Source organism: Mus musculus, chromosome 14, assembly GCF_000001635.26.
Source record: "Mus musculus strain C57BL/6J chromosome 14, GRCm38.p6 C57BL/6J".
NCBI lineage: Eukaryota > Metazoa > Chordata > Mammalia > Rodentia > Muridae > Mus > Mus musculus.
Window position 1 is genome coordinate 105,812,047 of NC_000080.6, and position 17,519 is coordinate 105,829,565.

The window sequence follows — 17,519 nt, forward strand, 5'->3', positions numbered from 1 at the left end:
GTGTGTGTGTGTGTGTGTGTGTGTGTGTGTGTGTGTGTGTGTGTGTGTCTTTTATTTGAGAATCCACAGCACTGGGGTGGTAGGGAGGAATTTGCGCTGACACTGCCACCACCACTGCTATGGGGAAGATTAGAGTGTTTAATCAACTACAGCAACAAGTCTCTGAACCTATAAGCCAGCCCAGGCCATATCTTTTCCTTTGTAGGAGTTGCCTTGTGTCTCTTCACAGCAATAAAAATCCTCAGTACCCCTGTGTGTACACCTCCTCTTTCCTACTTTCTATCACTGTTCCTTTATTATGCTATGGGGTTGCTTTTCTATTGCTGTGACAAGACACCACGACCAAGGCAATTTATAAAATGAGAGTGTTTAATTGGGTTTATCATTTTCAGAGAGGTGGAATCCTTTATGTCAGAGCAGGGGTATGGTAGCAGGAAGAGCTCAGCTATGAGCTCCCATTTGATTCACAAGCAAGAGGAAGAGAGGGCATACTGGGGATGGCACAAGTCTTTTGAAGCCTCAGAGCCTGCCCCACCAGTGACACCCCTGCTCTAACAATACTTCAACTTCCAAACAGTTCCACCAAGTGGAGAACAAGTATTCAAACATATGAGCCTGTGGAGAGTCATTCTCATCAAATTACCATATTCCACTCCCTGGCCCTGTAGGTCTCTGGCCATATCACAGTGCAAAATACCCCTAATCCAACTTCAAACGCTCCCATCTGTCACAGTTTCAGCACTGTTTTCAAGTTTCAAGTCTCTTCTTGGACTCAAGGCAATCTAATTACAAGCTCTTGAAAAATCAAAAAGCAAATTACATACTTCCAGCACACCATGGTACAACATATACCTTTCCATAAGAGAAGAATCAGGACATAGTGAGGAAATATGGGACCAAAGCAAGACTGAAACCCAACAGGGCAGACTCTCCAAATCACGTAGCTCCATGCCTGATGGCAAAAGGTCTCGATGGCACTGACCTTCCAGCTTCCAATTGCCACGCACTCTGTTTCACTCTGTAGATGCAGCTCTAGTTGACAGATGCTTCGAAGTTCTGATATCTTAAAGATCTCCGTGTCTCCAAAGCAATTCCTGTTTCACAGCTTCATCCCATGTCCTCTCCGGGCATCCATGCAAGGACTCCCCTGCCACACAGCGGCTCAGCGGCTCTTTTTAGCCTCAGAGGAAGATTCCCTCTGGCCCCTTCTACCTCATGACTATAAAGCCAGACCACGTGGCTGACACTGGCACATTTGGCTACTTTGGCTACTGAGCTGGGGTGGGCCTTGGCGTGCACTGATTCACATTTATGGAAGCTTTGACTTGTTTTTCCTTTTGGGGAACAGGAAATTCTTTAGTCCTTTCCTTTTCACAGTTTAGGAAGCTGAGATGAGTGGAATCTCTCCCTTTATGTCAATGCTAGAACTCTTTCTAATCTCCTGATCCTTTCAGCACAAGCTTTGGCTCTCTCATTAAGTGTTTGCTTTCATTATTCTCTTCAAACTGTACATCTCTTCTGTCACATCAGCTATTTTTCGTTGTAGTTCTGCTTAAGAGTGATTACTAATAACCGCATGACACAGTAATAACCACTAGGCCATCTTGACATTTCCTTAGCCAGAGAAACTAGTCCATTCATTTTTAATTTAGTCTCATGAAAACTCTGAGGATGAAGACAAAGTGACCACACCATCCTCTGCCAAACATGACAAGAATGCTCTGTTTCCCAGCTGTTGGCCTCTGTTCCCTCCAAAACCTCCACAGTTCATGTAACTCTCAGTGTTGCCTTCACAGCTCCTACTGGGATGACCCATAAGCTCCACTTACAGCATTCAACAGCTTTTCCTGGCCAAAGTCCCATGGTCTTACACATTCTTCTCAAATGGCCACAGGGAGGTTTGTCATACAATAGTCCACTTCCTAGCACCAACTTCTGACTTAGCTAGTTTTCCATAGCTTTGACAAAACATTATGATCAAGGCAACCTATATGAACAAGTGTTTAATTGGGCTAATGATTTCTAGAGGGCTAGAATTTGATGGCAGAGCAAGGCATGATGTAAGCATAGCTGAGACCACATATCTAGATCTACAAGCAGGAAAGAGAGAGGCACACTGGGAATGGCACAAGTCTTTTGGAACCTCAAGACTTTTTCCCAGTGACATAGCTCCTCTAAGGAGGCCAAACCTGCTAATCCTCCCGGAACCGTTCCACCAAGAGAGAATCAAGTCTCCAAGCATATGAGCTTACAAATGCCATGCTTACCCAAGCCAGCACCACCAGTATTCCAGAGTTTGGTTAATGTAACTAGTTTACCTACCCATATTAATGTCTATTTTATAATTTAAATTCATTCAGCTGAACATGTATCCCAATATCTGAGTGTTTCTAGATGAACATTCCTCATAAGACTTATGGCAGAAAAAAAAATGGCAAAACAAACAAGATTTGCAGTTAATGGAAATAAGATTTTCAAAGACTTAAATAGTAACTGTTTATGTGCATATTAGAAAAAAATCTGTGAGAGAGGAATTTATAGTCTGTAGTTTCACTACTGTGAATATTCATAGCTATAATCTGATAGAGTTTTAAAACATTCACACCGGAATCACAGGTGTGTTTATAAAGTCATTAGAGGCAAAATAATGGAATATTTAAGCTAAAACTGAAGCGTCTATCATTATCTTATTTTTATCTAACACAAGTTCATGGCTTTTAAAAATGATAATTTTTAGTATTTAATGTTTAAATCTGAGATACTCATAAACATGGTGGAAATATTCTCATTAAACATTATAATGTAGTTTAAAGATTTAGAATAGAATACTTTGATTAAAGAGACAATACTTGTGCTAGTTTTACTTAAAGGAAAAGTTGTGTTTAAGATGATACCACGTTCCGTTAAAGGGCTCAAGAACTCAGCTGGATTTTGTCAGGAATATTAGCTTTTCCCACAGGTATTCGGGCCGTTTGCACATCACATTTGTTTAAAATTGTTGTTTAAATATAAGTTATTAAATCATAGGATGAGATGAAGGCATCAAATGTGGTTCTACATATTTTGGGGAGGAAGAACAGTAGAAATTGGGTATAGGTTTTTACCTACTGTCTGAAAAGGCAATGGAATTATGTTATCTTTTAAGTGAATGTGTGTGCATTAGTTCTCTCTCTCTTTCTCTCTCTCTGTCACACACACACACACACACACACACACACACACACACACACACACACAGTGGAGTTAAAAGAGAGAAAAAAAGAGTAAAAGTTCACTGTAACCTGGTGATTTATTGGGGAAGGCTCAGCAAGCTCACATAAAAACTGAAGCGGGGAAGTGGTCGGACATTGGGTCAAATCCCCATTCACATGTTGCGTAATAAAGGGCTGACTGCACCCTTTCAGGCTTGCCTCTACTCAGAGACAATGGCAACTGCAGAGCAAGACTAATAACAGGATTTAGCATAAATCCACCACAGGAAGTGAACAGTGGTAGTGGCAAATAATTAGCCAGGAAACATTCTACAGGAGCGCCGGGACGCATCCGTGAACTCTCCGACTCTCAGTCCGCTTCGGATCATGAAAATATCAGTAGTTCTCAGCGATCGTTAATTTTTGGGTGTTTGTTGTAAGATGGCTTTTCCCCCCACCCCCACCCCCCTTTTTTTTTTCTTTTCACAAGCGGGCCTGATTTTTCGTGTCCTAATTTAGCAGCCACAGCCCAGGGGTTTGGAGGCTCAAGGGAGGGGTTTAGAACGTTCTCTTTTTCTCTCCTGCCGATGCTTTTTTTTTTTTTTATTGCAAGGTGGATAGTGTTTATTTTGCACGGCTAACAAGTGAGTTCAAAGCAATAACACTCCTCTTGAACTCCTGCCAGAATCCCGGAGCTGAAGCTCCCCTGCGTGGCAGAGCTGACCTATGCTCTCAAAGCCTAATTAATTTGCAGAGGAATGTCAAAATGACAGGTCCACCACCTGCTTCACTTGACACTTAAAAGGAAAGCTAAGTGGGAGTGTAAAAGGAAGGAGAGGTGTCCAAAGCAGCTCTCCTGTGCATGCCCTGATTTCTGAGACCCTGAAGCACGTTGCTGGGAGTCTCCATTTCCACATTCTGAGCTCTTCATTTCTGTCCGTGTTTGAAAAAGTGCTAGTAAATGGTCACGCCATTGTATTAGGGCCAATGCTGCCACTGGACGTGGCTTTGAAGTTCTTTCTGTCAAATACCTATCTGATTTTGTCATCTCAGAGCAGCCAGCAGAGACTCTTGTTTTCTCCTTTTAACTCCTTAAAACCCACTTTCTCCAAAGCCAAGAGAACAGGCATGAACTGTGGCTGGAGACCAACTGTCATATCAAAATCCTAAACTGAACGTTAAAAACTATAATTCTGGACATTCAGTCCAGCTCATCTGAGAGGTATCTCTGTTATATGAAGTCACAAAATCAGGAAAGAGCAGATGAAGGTCTCCAGCGTCGTATCGACTGATTTCATAATACAGTAATGAGGGTTTTTTTTTAAGACTTCTAATAAAAACATAACTCTGGAGCTGGGCGTGGTGGCCTACAGTCTTAATCCCAGCACTTGGGGAGCTGAGGCAGTATGAAGTGGGGGGGTCAGAATACCAAGCTTTAGTTCAGCTTGAGCCACCTAGCAGGATCCTGTCTCAAAATAATAACCCACTTATTAATTACTTAGGTGACATTGGTATATTGCTCTCAGTAAGTCACCCACAAGTCAGATTCCCAGGCCTTGACCTTAGATCTTTAATATTGCTCCCAACCTTGCTGTGTCTTACGTAAGTTAACTCCTTCAGACTCTGGTGAACAGAAATCTTATCTTCAAACACTGTCTGTCTTTTATGCATTTTGAGTATATATATGTGTGTGTGTGTGTGTGTGTGTATGTATGTATGTATGTACACATACACACACACACACACACACACACACATATATATATATATATATATATATATATATATATATATATATATATATAAAATGTTACTCTTCAACACTGAAGTCCATAATTCAACATACTATTGGCTATTAAAAGGACACCTTAGAACTGCTTCTTCAGGGCTGGTGAGATGGCTCAGCGGTTAAGAGCGCTGACTGCTCTTCTAAAGGTCCTGAGTTCAAATCCCAGCAACCACATGGTGGATCACAATCTGATGTTGTCTTCTGGAGTGTCTGAAGACAGCTACAGTGTACTTACATTTGATAAATAAATAAATATTTAAAAAAAAAAAAAAAGAACTGCTTCTTCAATAGGAACGTTACTGGAGAGATGGATCAGTGCTTAAGAGCACTGATTTCTCTAGAAGAGGATCTTAGTTGAGTTCTTTTATTATTATTGTTATTATTAATTGGTTATTTTATTTACATTTCAAATGCCCCCTCCTCTACTCCCCTCTGCAAGCCTCCCATCCCATCCCCTCCCCCCTTTGCCCCTAAGAGGGTGTTCCCCCACCTACCCACCCACTCACTCCTGCCTCACTGCTCTAGCATCCCCCTATCCTGGGGCGTCAAGCCTCCACAGGACCAAGAGCCTCTCATTCGCTTGATGTCTGACAAGGCCATCCTCTGCCTCATACGCATCTGGAGCCATGGGTCCCTCCATGTGTGCTCTATGGTTGGTGGTTTAGTCCCTGGGAGCTCTTGGGGGTGGGGTGGGGGGTCTGGTTGGTTGATATTATTGTTCTTCCTATTGGGTTGCAAACCCTTTCCCTAATTCACCCATTGGGGTCGCCCTGCTCAGTTCGATGGTTGGCTGAGTATCTGCATCTGTCTTAATCAGATGCTTGCGGATCCTCTCAGAGGACAGTCACACTGTGAGCAATTCTTGGCATCCACAATAGTGTCAGTGTTTGGTGTCTGCAGATGGGATAGATCCCACGGTGGGGGGCCTCTGGATGGCCTTTCCTTCGTTCTCTGCTCCTTTAAACAGGGACAATTCTGGGGTAAATATTTTGTGATGGGTAGGTGGCCCCATCCCTCAACTGGGGGAGGGGCATGCCTATCTACTGAAGGTGGTCTCTTCGGGTTCGATCTCCCCTCAGTTGGGTATTTCGGTTAACGTCATCCCCGTTGAGTCCTGGGAATCTCTCACTTCCCTGGTGTCTGGGATTTTCTAGTGGTCCCCCCAACCCCTGTTCCCCATTCTCCACTGCTACATATTTCTATTCATTCTCCTTGCCCTCTGGACTTCTCTCCTGTCTCTTCCCATAGTTGAGTTCTTAATACCCACACACAGTTGCCTATAACTCCAGCTCTGAGGAACCTCTACACCCTCTTCTGGCTTCCATGGGCACATGCGCGCACACACACTCACACACACACAAACGGGGAGTGGGGGAGAAATAGAATCTTTTTTAAAATATGAAGAGTGTAGCTTAGTGGCTAGAGCATGCTTAGCATAAGCAAGCTCTGAGCGGATCTTCAGCACTGAAACTGAAGGAAGGGAAAAAGGTAGGAGATGGAAGATAGAAGCAGCAGCAGTAGGATTCTGACAAGACTTCAGTTACTTGGCCTAAGTTAGGAAGGAAATCATGCCATAGCTGTCTTGAAGGTGACTTAGTCAAACTAAGCCCCGTGGATGCTGAAGGATGAAGGCTAGAGTCAGGTGGATCCACATTTGGATGACAGCTGGAGCACTTACCAACCTTACCAACTATTTAGCCACTACTAATTAATGAACTCTTAAAGGCTTAGCTTCCTCTTATGTACAGTGAGGATAATATTGGTACCTTGCTCATACTTTTTTATACTTTGTACTATGGCTGTCACACAGTAATGTCATCTATCACAAAAACCAAAACAGGTGGGAGATGATATGCAGCAGAAAAGAAGAATCCTGTCAGATAGTGTCATGTTCCAGCAACCCTTGTTTATGGGGCGGGAATCCGGGATGATGTGATCTTTGTCTTCAGTGTTCCTTGTCATCTTTTCTAGGTTAGCTTTGTCTTCAGGCTGATTCCCCACATGTTTGCAAAATAGACATGAGTCACAGCTGAGACAAGCAACCTCTTTGTTCAAGACTTGCAGAAAAGAAGAGAGGAAAACACTTCTTTAGCTGTGAAGCAATGTGACTAGAACAACCTCAGCCTTGTAGCCATCACATACAACGGAATGGTCAGTAGAGAAATGTTTTGCCCCAAGTGTCCTCCAGCTTCAGTTCTTGTGATATGCAGGAAGAGAATGTGTATAATAGTACACAGCAGATACTACAGCTAAATATATCAACCATCTTTCCCTGAGTCACTCACATAGATACAGCAGGGATACAGATACCTAGAGAGATGAAGTTCTCTTAGGTAGGCCAAAAGGACTGTTAGCATCTGCCAAGAACCCCAAAGGTGTATCCATTTGATGGGTTCAATATGATTTCAATCATAAGGATAAGGACAGCAACATTCAGGAGCTGTTAGCCATCCCCTAAAACTTGAATGGGCAGAAAACAAGCAAACAGAAAGAAATTGTAAATAGGGCTACTTGACAAGGAGTGTGACCTTTGTCAAGAGTCTTGCATTTACTTGTCATTAAACAGCTTCTTGGGAAGAGGGACTGGAGAGATAGCTAAGAACTTTAAGATTGCTCAGTGTTCTAGAAGCCCCAAGGTGAGTTTCCAGCACACATATCGGTCAGTTCACAACAGTCTGTAGTTAACCTCAGTGGATCTAGTGCCCTCTTCTGGCCTCCATGAGCTCCTACACATATGCAGTTCACAAAAATTCATGCAGATATACACAATTACACTAAATCAATATAAACGTACTTTTAAAATTCATAATGGATGAGTGATGTAGAAAGGTTGTTCTGTGAATGGACAAAATAGGTGAGTTGCCAAATTTTGAAGTAACATTTATGTTGGTAGTTTAAACTGGGAACCAAGGTGATGAAGAGTTATATAGATTCTAGCAATATTGCTGACAGAAAATCAATATTTTGGTAACAGAATGGATAACAATGAAAAAGAAAGTGTTTAAAATAAGGAAAGAACAAGATTGAGGAAAATATCAAAATACTATCTTTGAGCAGGAAAGAATTTAGATGTCTTTGAAAACTGAGAAGGTAATAAGTAGTCGGTGGTACCACAGAGATCCATGTGAAATAAGAAGTCTGAAATGAAGAGAAGAGGTTTGATTCAGAAATGAGAATGTATGGCTGAACTGTATAGTTGGAAGTTAACTTCCTTAATGCCCAGAGTGAGCAGAGAAGAAGAAGCCATCTCCACAGACGAATTCAAACATTCAAGGTCAAGCAGAGAGGGTGAGCTCATTCGTATAGGGGTTGGACAAAGGTCAGCTGGCCAGCGATGAGAAAGACCAGACAGAAGCAGGCATATATAGACAGTCAGGAAGACAAAACTAAGCAAGCACTACAGAAAAACCGCAGAAAATAGTAAGAGAGAGCACCCAAAAAACAACCTGAAACAGGGACAAGAAGACTTAGAGAAGAATATTCTAGAAAGCGAGGAAAGAGAGAATTTCAAAAAGAGTTAATTGATCAAGGGATTTTTTTAAAAAAGGGCATTGGAGTTGGAGGTGGCTTATTTGGTAAAGGGACTGCTGCAAGAGAGTGAGGACCTGGGTTCGAATCCTTGGCACCTACCTCTGTAAAAACCACAGGACTGCCGTGTTCTCTTAATCCCAGGACTGGGAATACAGGGAAGCAAAGAGAAGCTAGTCCCTAAAGAGCATTGGCCACTCTGCTTAGCCGAGTAGATGACCTTTGAGTTCTGTGAGAGACCTTGTCTCAAAGACAAATGTATAACTACTTTTATAAATTAATAGGTAAGGTGAAAAGCGAAAGAGGGAAGGACCCCTGACCTCCACAATGACCCACAACCTCCACACGACCATGCATAGGCACAGATACACATGCAACACAACAATGCATAAATAACACAAACAGAAATATGCACCCCTACACACACACACACACACACACACACACACACACACACGCACACACACAAGTTATTTTAAAAGTAGCCCCTGCAGACCATATGCAAAGCTCCTGGTTCTATCCCTAATGCTACCCCCCCCCCAACAATAATAAGACTCTCCTCACGACCGGTATTCTTTGAAGCGTTCTAGATGCACAGTTCACCTGCTTCTTCAGCAACCCTGTGTATGTCACATCTATAGGCAAAAGTCTCATTTCAGAGGTAAAAAAATAAATAATTAATTAAATCATAAAGAACGGAAACCTTGCTTCTAAATGGGAAGGAGAGACTTTGTACCCAAATGCACTTAATCCTAAGGTTGTCATTTGCCTAGAATTGCAAAGAGTCCTCTGATTTTCACTATTAGTAGGTCATGAATGCTGAGAGTTCCTTTGGAGAGTTTCTAAGCAGAGCCCTGGAGTAACTCTAAGGAGCATAGGCAGCGAGGGAACAAAGGCAGGAAGCACTCTCAATAAGGAAGCAATAGAAAGGAGACGAATGTTCAGGATAAGGCTAGGATTAGGCAGGTTGTGAACTGATAGTGTGATGAAAGACAGCGCAGCCATGAGAGTTAGCATTGATAGAGTATTTCCTGAATCAACATCCTTACTCTCTAACAGAAAACACAACATAACATATACTATCTAAGTCTCATCATTTAAAAAATACACATAGATTTCCATGTAAAGGAAACTCTAGCATCCATTAAAAATAATCACTCTAGACGCTATAGTCTGGTGTCTTTTCTTATTAATTTTTTAAGTACCCAGAACCTCATACATAACAGGCAGCATCCACCACTGAACTACACTCTTTAGATATGGATCTTATCACCTTTAGACACATTTAAAATTTCTAATTTCCCTTTAATAAATATGCATGATGCATAAGCAGAGAAAGTAATGATAGTTTCTCTGCAGAAGCAGTTTATGTTTTGAATTTTTGTTCACTTTCTATAAAATCATATGTGTGTGCACACGGTAAGGTATACTTACTACTTACCAGGTTATTTCTAAAAAAGCTTTTTCTATTCAACAAATTAAAATGATGCATTTCGGAGAAGAAAAATGGCTTCAGACGTGGACCCACATGACGTTTATCAGCCACAAGTAGTTGTGGTATCATAAGGCTAGATTAATTGGGATAAAGCTTTTATCATTAGCAATTGACTGTGAAATTATTGTATTGGCATCTTGTAAATTGTGATATTATTGATGCATAAATCTGATTGGTTAATTTAAAACAATGATCCTTTTCTGGTGTTTTTGTAAAGGGTATTTATTTCAGGAAATGTTTAACAATTTTATTTTATTTTACCATTTTATTCTCAATTACATTTAAAACGTGTGTAGGTACAGCGGTTCATCTTCAGGATGAACGATAATGTAACTGTGGATATAGAGTAAAACATAATCCATAGGCTCAGATTAATTCACTTTACTTGGTTCAATTTCGCTCAATAATAAAGATACTTCAGTTCACTCTGGTCCAGCTGCTTCCCTTTCCTTTGACCACTGCGAGACCTGATTCTTGGTTCTCAGGTAGGATTACCATTTCTGTGGGCACCTAACAACTGGACACGAGTTTAAATTTCTCTCCTCGTGGTCAGCATCAAATGTCTAATCCCCTGACTTTTTTCATCTACAGTTGTCCAAAGAATGTTGCCGAATTCATATCTGCCATATCCTAATTGTTTGTAAACAAATGTAAACACATCAGCCGCTGTGTGACACGTACAACACACCTATCTCGGTACACGCCCAGCTGAGTTCAGAATGGAGTGAGAACTCGGGAGTTGGGGAAAATTCCAGAACACAGAATGGCATGTGAGTGGTACTTCAAGGCTAGGCAGCAGCTTACTGTGCAAACAAGGTAAAGGGGGATGGCCCAGTAAGTGCCGCGAGCTTGAGTGATGACCTAAGGGAGGAAGATGCACTGTGTGAGCAGGAGACCCGCAGTAGCCTTGTTAAGGACACCTGCAAGTGGGAGAGCATAATTTGAGATCAGTTTGTTTCCTTCCAGGTCATTTGATCAGCAATGAGGTTCACTGTAAGTGTCTAATCTCCAAATCTTCCTTCCAGGTCATTTGATCAGCAATGAGGTTCACTGTAAGTGTCTAATCTCCAAATCAATTGACCACATGGTAGATTTTTGTCAGAATCAGGAATTTTCGGTGGTGAAGGAGAAAGGCACGAGGAGCCCACAGAGTTATCAGAATGGCGCTTAGAGATAAAATGCTCGACTGAGAAACCTGATGTGGAATAAACGCAAGCCCTATTGGAAAGATGGTTCATGATTAACAGATTTGATGGCCGTGAGCCAGGACTAGTGGATCCTGCTATATAACCCTAGGAGTCAGAAGGATTCGGGGAAAGGATGATGCTTTGACATCAAGACCAGCTGTTGCTACAGATTGAGTTCCCAGAAAGGAGCAAGGATCACCCTGCCGTCTCCTCTTTCTCTGAACCCACATGTCTCATGAGGTCTTCTCAACTCTTGAAGTCAGCTGTCACAGACTGTATATATCTCACAGATTTACATCTTCAGGACAGACACACATCATAACTGTGTATCAGTTATAACTACCTAGCTTTCCCACAAGCACTTGAAAGTGTATATGTTGGAAACAGAAGTTAAAATCACCTCTCAAATACATTTCTCATCTATTCTGCTGATCGAAATGTCACCTTTAGGTAGGTACTCCTTCAATCATAGCACTTTGGATACAGACATAGGTGGATCTCTTAAGTTTGAGGCCAGCCTGGTCTACATATGAGTTCCAGGACAGGTAGGACTACACAGTGAGACCTTGCCTCAAAAAGAAAAGAGAAGGCTATAATACATTCTAATTTATCTTTCTTTTTTTTGAAGGGTAATTCTTAAGTTCCTCTACTTGCTTATCCATCCACTTAGTCACCAAGTCTATTCCAGTTAATACTTGGATCATTTTTGCCGGACATGCTCCCCCCCCCCCCCCCCCCACTTAACTCTCTCGATGCTGTCATTTCTTCTGGGTTAACTGTTTTCCCAGACAATGCCTTTCCTCCGTGCAATTCATCAGAAACCTCTGTCAGTTTTATCTCCTGAAGATTCATTTCCGCCCATGTGATCCCGGCCATCACCATTTCTCAGGTTGACCATTTTATTGCTTGACAATCTCCGCCCAGGTCAGTGTCTCGGGATTTTCACTGCCATATTACATCATCCTTAACTGGCCTGGCTGCTTCATTAAGGTCACCTTCCACCTGTTCCCCCAAGCAGCTACTGAAACATTCAAACCACACCCCTGCTTAAAACTTTCATTGTCTTTTACCCAGAAGATGAAAGCCAAGCTCTTTAGCAGGACTGACAATGAGTGTCTCCTAAGCTTCCATTCTTTCTCCCCTCATCTATTCCCACAACGTCAGGTTCCACTAAGTAGTTTCTAATTACATATAGTAGCATAACCATAAATACAAGTTACCCAAATCAAGGCTATTTAGTCATTTCCTGCTCTTTTATGCACAACCTGTGGTTCTTCAATACCTCTAATTATTGAATTAGAATATATTACAACATTCTCTAAAGTGCACACGGTAGTCAGGCAGTCTTGAATAACGATAATTACGAATGGACTTCTAGACCTTTATATTAAGACATTGAAACTCTAATAGCATTTACACCATTGAACTGCAGAATGGTTACTATAGCTCAGACTTAACGTAATCCCAGTAAATAATAGAAACGATGCTGTTGCTGATAGCTGCTCTGTGTTGGGAATGATACTGCCAGATGTTGAGAGATACCTCATCTCCATCGTCCCCCCTTTTACACATAAGTAGACTGTGTCTCAGTGGGAACCAGACACGAGTTCTTCACCAAAAGAGCAAGTTAAAGTGAAGAATCCTTTCAAACCTCTACTATCAAAGGCTCGTTTTTCATGAACCTGAAGGACACCACATCCCTTAACAAAAGTTTATTAAACGTATAAATAGATATATTGTGTAGCGTAATAATCAGTGTTCAGTATCGACACGACAGGATCTAAATTTCCCTGGGAGGCTGGCCTCTGGCCATGCCTGTGGAACATTATCTTCTTTATGTTAACTGATGGAGAAAGACCCATCCTCACTGGAGTGAGACCGCTCCCTCTTCAGGGTACCCGAGGCTGTATAAACAGAGTAAGCTGAGCACTAAGGAAGCAGTCATTGCTCTAGTTCCTGACCACGGGTGCGATGTGATGAGGCTGGTCCAAGTTCTTCCTGCTTTGACTTCCTTACCATGAAGGACTGTCACTGGTAATGTAAGCCCAAATAAACCTTTGGTTCCCTTACATTTTGCTCTTGTCAGGGTATCTTATCGTAGCAACAGGAAAAGAAACTAAGATACAAACCATAAGAATGCATATAAGGTTATATATAATTCTATGCTTAAATTCTCCTTTATGTATACTTAGTTGGGGAAAGCAGTTTGTCAAAGTTTATGACACCTATGATCATGTTCAAAGTTAGTAATATAAATATTGTTAACTTTGAACTTGGCTATAGAAACCACTATCTAAATTAATTTCATATAAAAATAACCTTAGGCATACCTGTGTATCTACTCTTAGACCAAGATTCATACAAACCACAGGCAACGGAAACCTCATTCAATGGTAACTTCATTATCTGCGTACATATAAGATCAGATGTTCTCTTCTGCACAGCATTGTGACATTCTGTCTTCTTCCTCTGTACAGTTTTTAACAATTTAACAAATTTCAACGATCAGTTCTTCAAGATCATCTTCCACAAAAAGATTCATAGCCCTTTAGGAGGTCTAGCCATGTAGATAAAGTCTTATCTCACCTCCTGCCAAATAGCCCTGTGCTCTGCACAGTGTGTGTACTCTGCATCCATCTGATAAAGGAACGCATGCTGGAAAGCAGGGACTACATTTATGTGGAAATATTTTCAGGTTTAGGAATTGTCAAGTGTGGTCCACAGGGTCTGAGGAATAGCAGCTGTCGAGACAAGCAAAACTCCAGTTCCGAAAAGCAACAGATGCCGTGCTACAGAGTTTTAAATACTCGTTATGAGGAAATACAATGAGTGGCATATTGAGTCTTATGGAAGAAAAGATGAGGCGAGTGTGGGGGCCCACTTCTCTGATCCCAGCACTAGAAAGGCTGAGGAAGGAAGATTGGTATAAGGTTGAGGCCTGTCTGTTCCACATAGCGATGCCCAGACTAGTCAATGGAAGAAAGCTTGTCTCAAAGAAACAACATAACAAGCTGGGTGGTGACAGTTCACATCTTTAATCCTTGGGAGCCAGATGCAAGTGGATCTCTGAGGTCAAGTTCCAGGGCAGCCAGGGCTATACGGAGAAATCTCTAGGTCAAAAACAAACAAGCAAGCAAACAGACAGAAAGGAACAACAAAACAAAAGAACACGATTTGATTACTGTAAGTTCTCAGTTCTAAGACCTTTAAGAAGTAGCTTCACTAAATGATGTATAATGTTCTACTGACACTTACCATAAGTGTCTCCACTTAGGCTTTATAATGTACAACGTTAATATGGGAGCTCATGGTAAAACACCATTTGCAGTGCTCTCATCTAACATTCTCAGTCTCCATGCTCTAGAACAGGCCTCTGCAGTCACCAGTCTCAGCTTATAACTCCTGGCCTGGGTGTATAAGACAACACTAAGGAAAAGCACCATGCAGGAATCACCCAGGAGGCTGAGGCAGGAAGACTGCGAATTCCATGTTAGTCTGAGCTACAGAATAAGACAATGCCTGGAAAAGTCTATGTAGAGAGCACAGCAGACTCTGGGTGTATGACCGATGGGAACAGTTCACACACAGTGGACTGCAATTTCTTTCCTTCACAAACTAGATTTGGATCAAGCATGGTGATGCATGTCTTTAATCTCAGCACTTGACAAGCAAAGTCTGGTAGATCTTTACGAGTTCAAGTTTGAAGCCAGCCTGGTCTTGATAATGAATTCTAGCCAGCAAGAGCTACATAGTGAGGCCCCATGTAAAAAAAAAAGAGAGAGAGAGAGAGAGAGAGATGATAGATAGATCGATACATACATACATACATACATACATACATACATACATACATACATACATAGTTACATAGAGTCGTGAATTGAAAAATAACTTAGGGAATTTAGTAACAAATAGCTTTGCTTTAGTTTGCTATTACTGTGCTGGAATCAGTGATTATAGAAAACACATTTTGGAGAACATTACCTTCTGGCATAATAGGAAATTTACTGCCAAATCAAACCACTGAATGATATGCATGAGAGACCATTTGCTTCTCAGGTTTTCAGTTCACTTATCCTTAGAAAGCCTGACTGCCTTTTGTGATAACCAGATTCTTGTACTTCAGATTTCAGTTTTTCTGTTCCATCATTATCATCATTCCCTCATCCTACCACAACTCTCTCTCCATCTCCCCTTCCCCCTCCCTTCTCCTCCTCTCTCCCTCCCTACCTTTCTTCTCCCTTCTCTCACTCCCTTTCCCCTTGCTCTCTTCTCCCACCCTCCCTCCCTTCCTCCTTCCCTCTCTCCTTCCCTCTCTCCTTCCCTCCATCTTTCTCCCTCTTTCCTCTCCCCTCTCACCCCTTCCTCTCACCATGTGTCCCCCACCCCACATAGGCACACATGGCAAATAACTCTGTGCATGCAACAGACGATGAGAAGATGTAGAGCTTTAGTAACTAACTATAGCCCCGGCCTTCCAAGCAGATCTACTGTCTCTATCAAATCTTGACGTAACTATAACCTTTCCTTGGGGTATCTTGACTGTAACCTCTTTAGAGATCCTAAGCCCTAACAAGATTTTTTTCAGATTCCTGGCCCTCAGAAACTGTAGGATAATAAGCATTTGAATCCAATTAATTTGGTGGTAATTCTCAGCAAATGTGGCATCTATCTCAGAAATTTATTTAAAAGGAAAACAAAAGAAAATGTCTAGAAAAAATGGTTTTTTAAAGGTCAATTGTTGGTGCTGGAGAGATGGCCCAGAGGTCAAGAGCACTGACTGCTCTTCCAGAGGTCGTGAGTTCAATTCCCAGCGACCACATGGTGCCTTACAACCATCTGTAATGAGATCCAATGCCCTTTTCAGGTATATGTGAAGATAGCTACAGTGTACTCACATACATAAAATTAAATAAATCTTTTTTTAAGTCCATTTGTTTAGAATCTCTCCAATGTCTAAAGAAGGAATTCATCATAATAAATTAAGCTAAGGCCAGAGCAAGTAGGGCCAGAGTGAGAAAAAACAAATAAGTTAATTAAGCTATGAAAATCTCATCCTCAAATTTCTGTGTTGTTCAGGATCCCAGCACAGGCACACGTACCCACACAAATAGACAATAAGTACATAAATAAATGCAAGTTTAAAAAAGCCTGCTGCAATATCACAAGCCTTGGATATTACTATATACAGTTCAATAAAAGTTAGACTAATAGTAAATTACATTACAAGACAAGTTTAAAGAAAGTGTGTGTTTCCCTGACAACAAAGGTCTGCAACTTTACCACTAACTCAGACAGTAATGATCTTGATGGCGCGACAATGGTTGGTACTAATCCATAAAGCCAGTTTAAAATAGATCTGGAATATGAGTATCACATATGTGCAACCAGAAATACTTTTAAAGTAGCCGGCATCTTAGTATGGTGACTGGTAATATCTTTAACAATGACTCTGTGGGAAATACAAATCAAAAGCATGCCATTACTTAATACAATTTTAGGAAGAAAAACTACAACACAAGCCTGTACTCTATAGCTTCCAACTGCTGTATTAATATGTTTCAGAAGGGAGTCAGACTTCAGGATTAATACGCTTGCGAAAATAAGTAGAAGAAACCCATTTCTAGTAGCAGTCTACAAATCTACGCCTCATTCGCTGCTGATTTTCATAGGAAAAGAAGTTTTGACAAATATATTCAAAAGAAACAAAATGTACTAAATAAGCCAAAAGAATCAACGTGCTTAATAAAGCCGTAAAGCATCATATAAATAACAGGTATTATAATACTGGCACTCTGACTGAGAAAGCAAACCACAAAACGGGCATTTGAAGAAAAAATATGCACAATGAGAGAAGAAAGACTTCCTGGGAGGAAGAGGGAGGAAATGGAGACACAGAACATCAAGAGCTATGCCCTTCATCATCACCGGAAAAACAACATTTCCATGAAAAAAGAGTAAGTAGTTTAACATCGCAACATGACAGTATTCCAAAAGAAAGAAAGGCTATGAAAAACAGATCTGTGAATAATAAAGGAAGAGAACCGGGCAAAGGAGCAGAGAGAGGATAAAGAAGGAAAAACAGAGTCCGAGGATGCCTCTTCTAACAATATGATTTGAATTTAAAGCCATCACATCTGCTTTTTATAACTCTCTGCGTGTATTAGCTCACATAAAGGACCATGTTGATGTGTATTGTAAGGAAGAAATAAGAAGCTTATTAGAGAAGGGAAAAAAAATCTACCATCTCCAGGATAATAAAGTTTTCTTTCACTGAAGAACTTTGTAGAGAGCAGTAGCAGCTGTACATACACTGTTCAAAGGCCGGC

General features: G+C 41.2%; 1 long non-coding RNA gene across 1 annotated transcript; it reads left to right on the forward strand.

Moving 5' to 3' along the window:
- Positions 1-10,761: 10,761 nt before the first annotated feature.
- Gm41239 lies at positions 10,762-17,314 on the forward strand. The gene is made up of 3 exons (XR_874935.2): positions 10,762-10,819; positions 10,970-11,640; positions 16,756-17,314. It is a non-coding gene; the product is annotated as a predicted gene, 41239 (long non-coding RNA).
- The last annotated feature ends 205 nt before the right edge of the window (positions 17,315-17,519 follow it).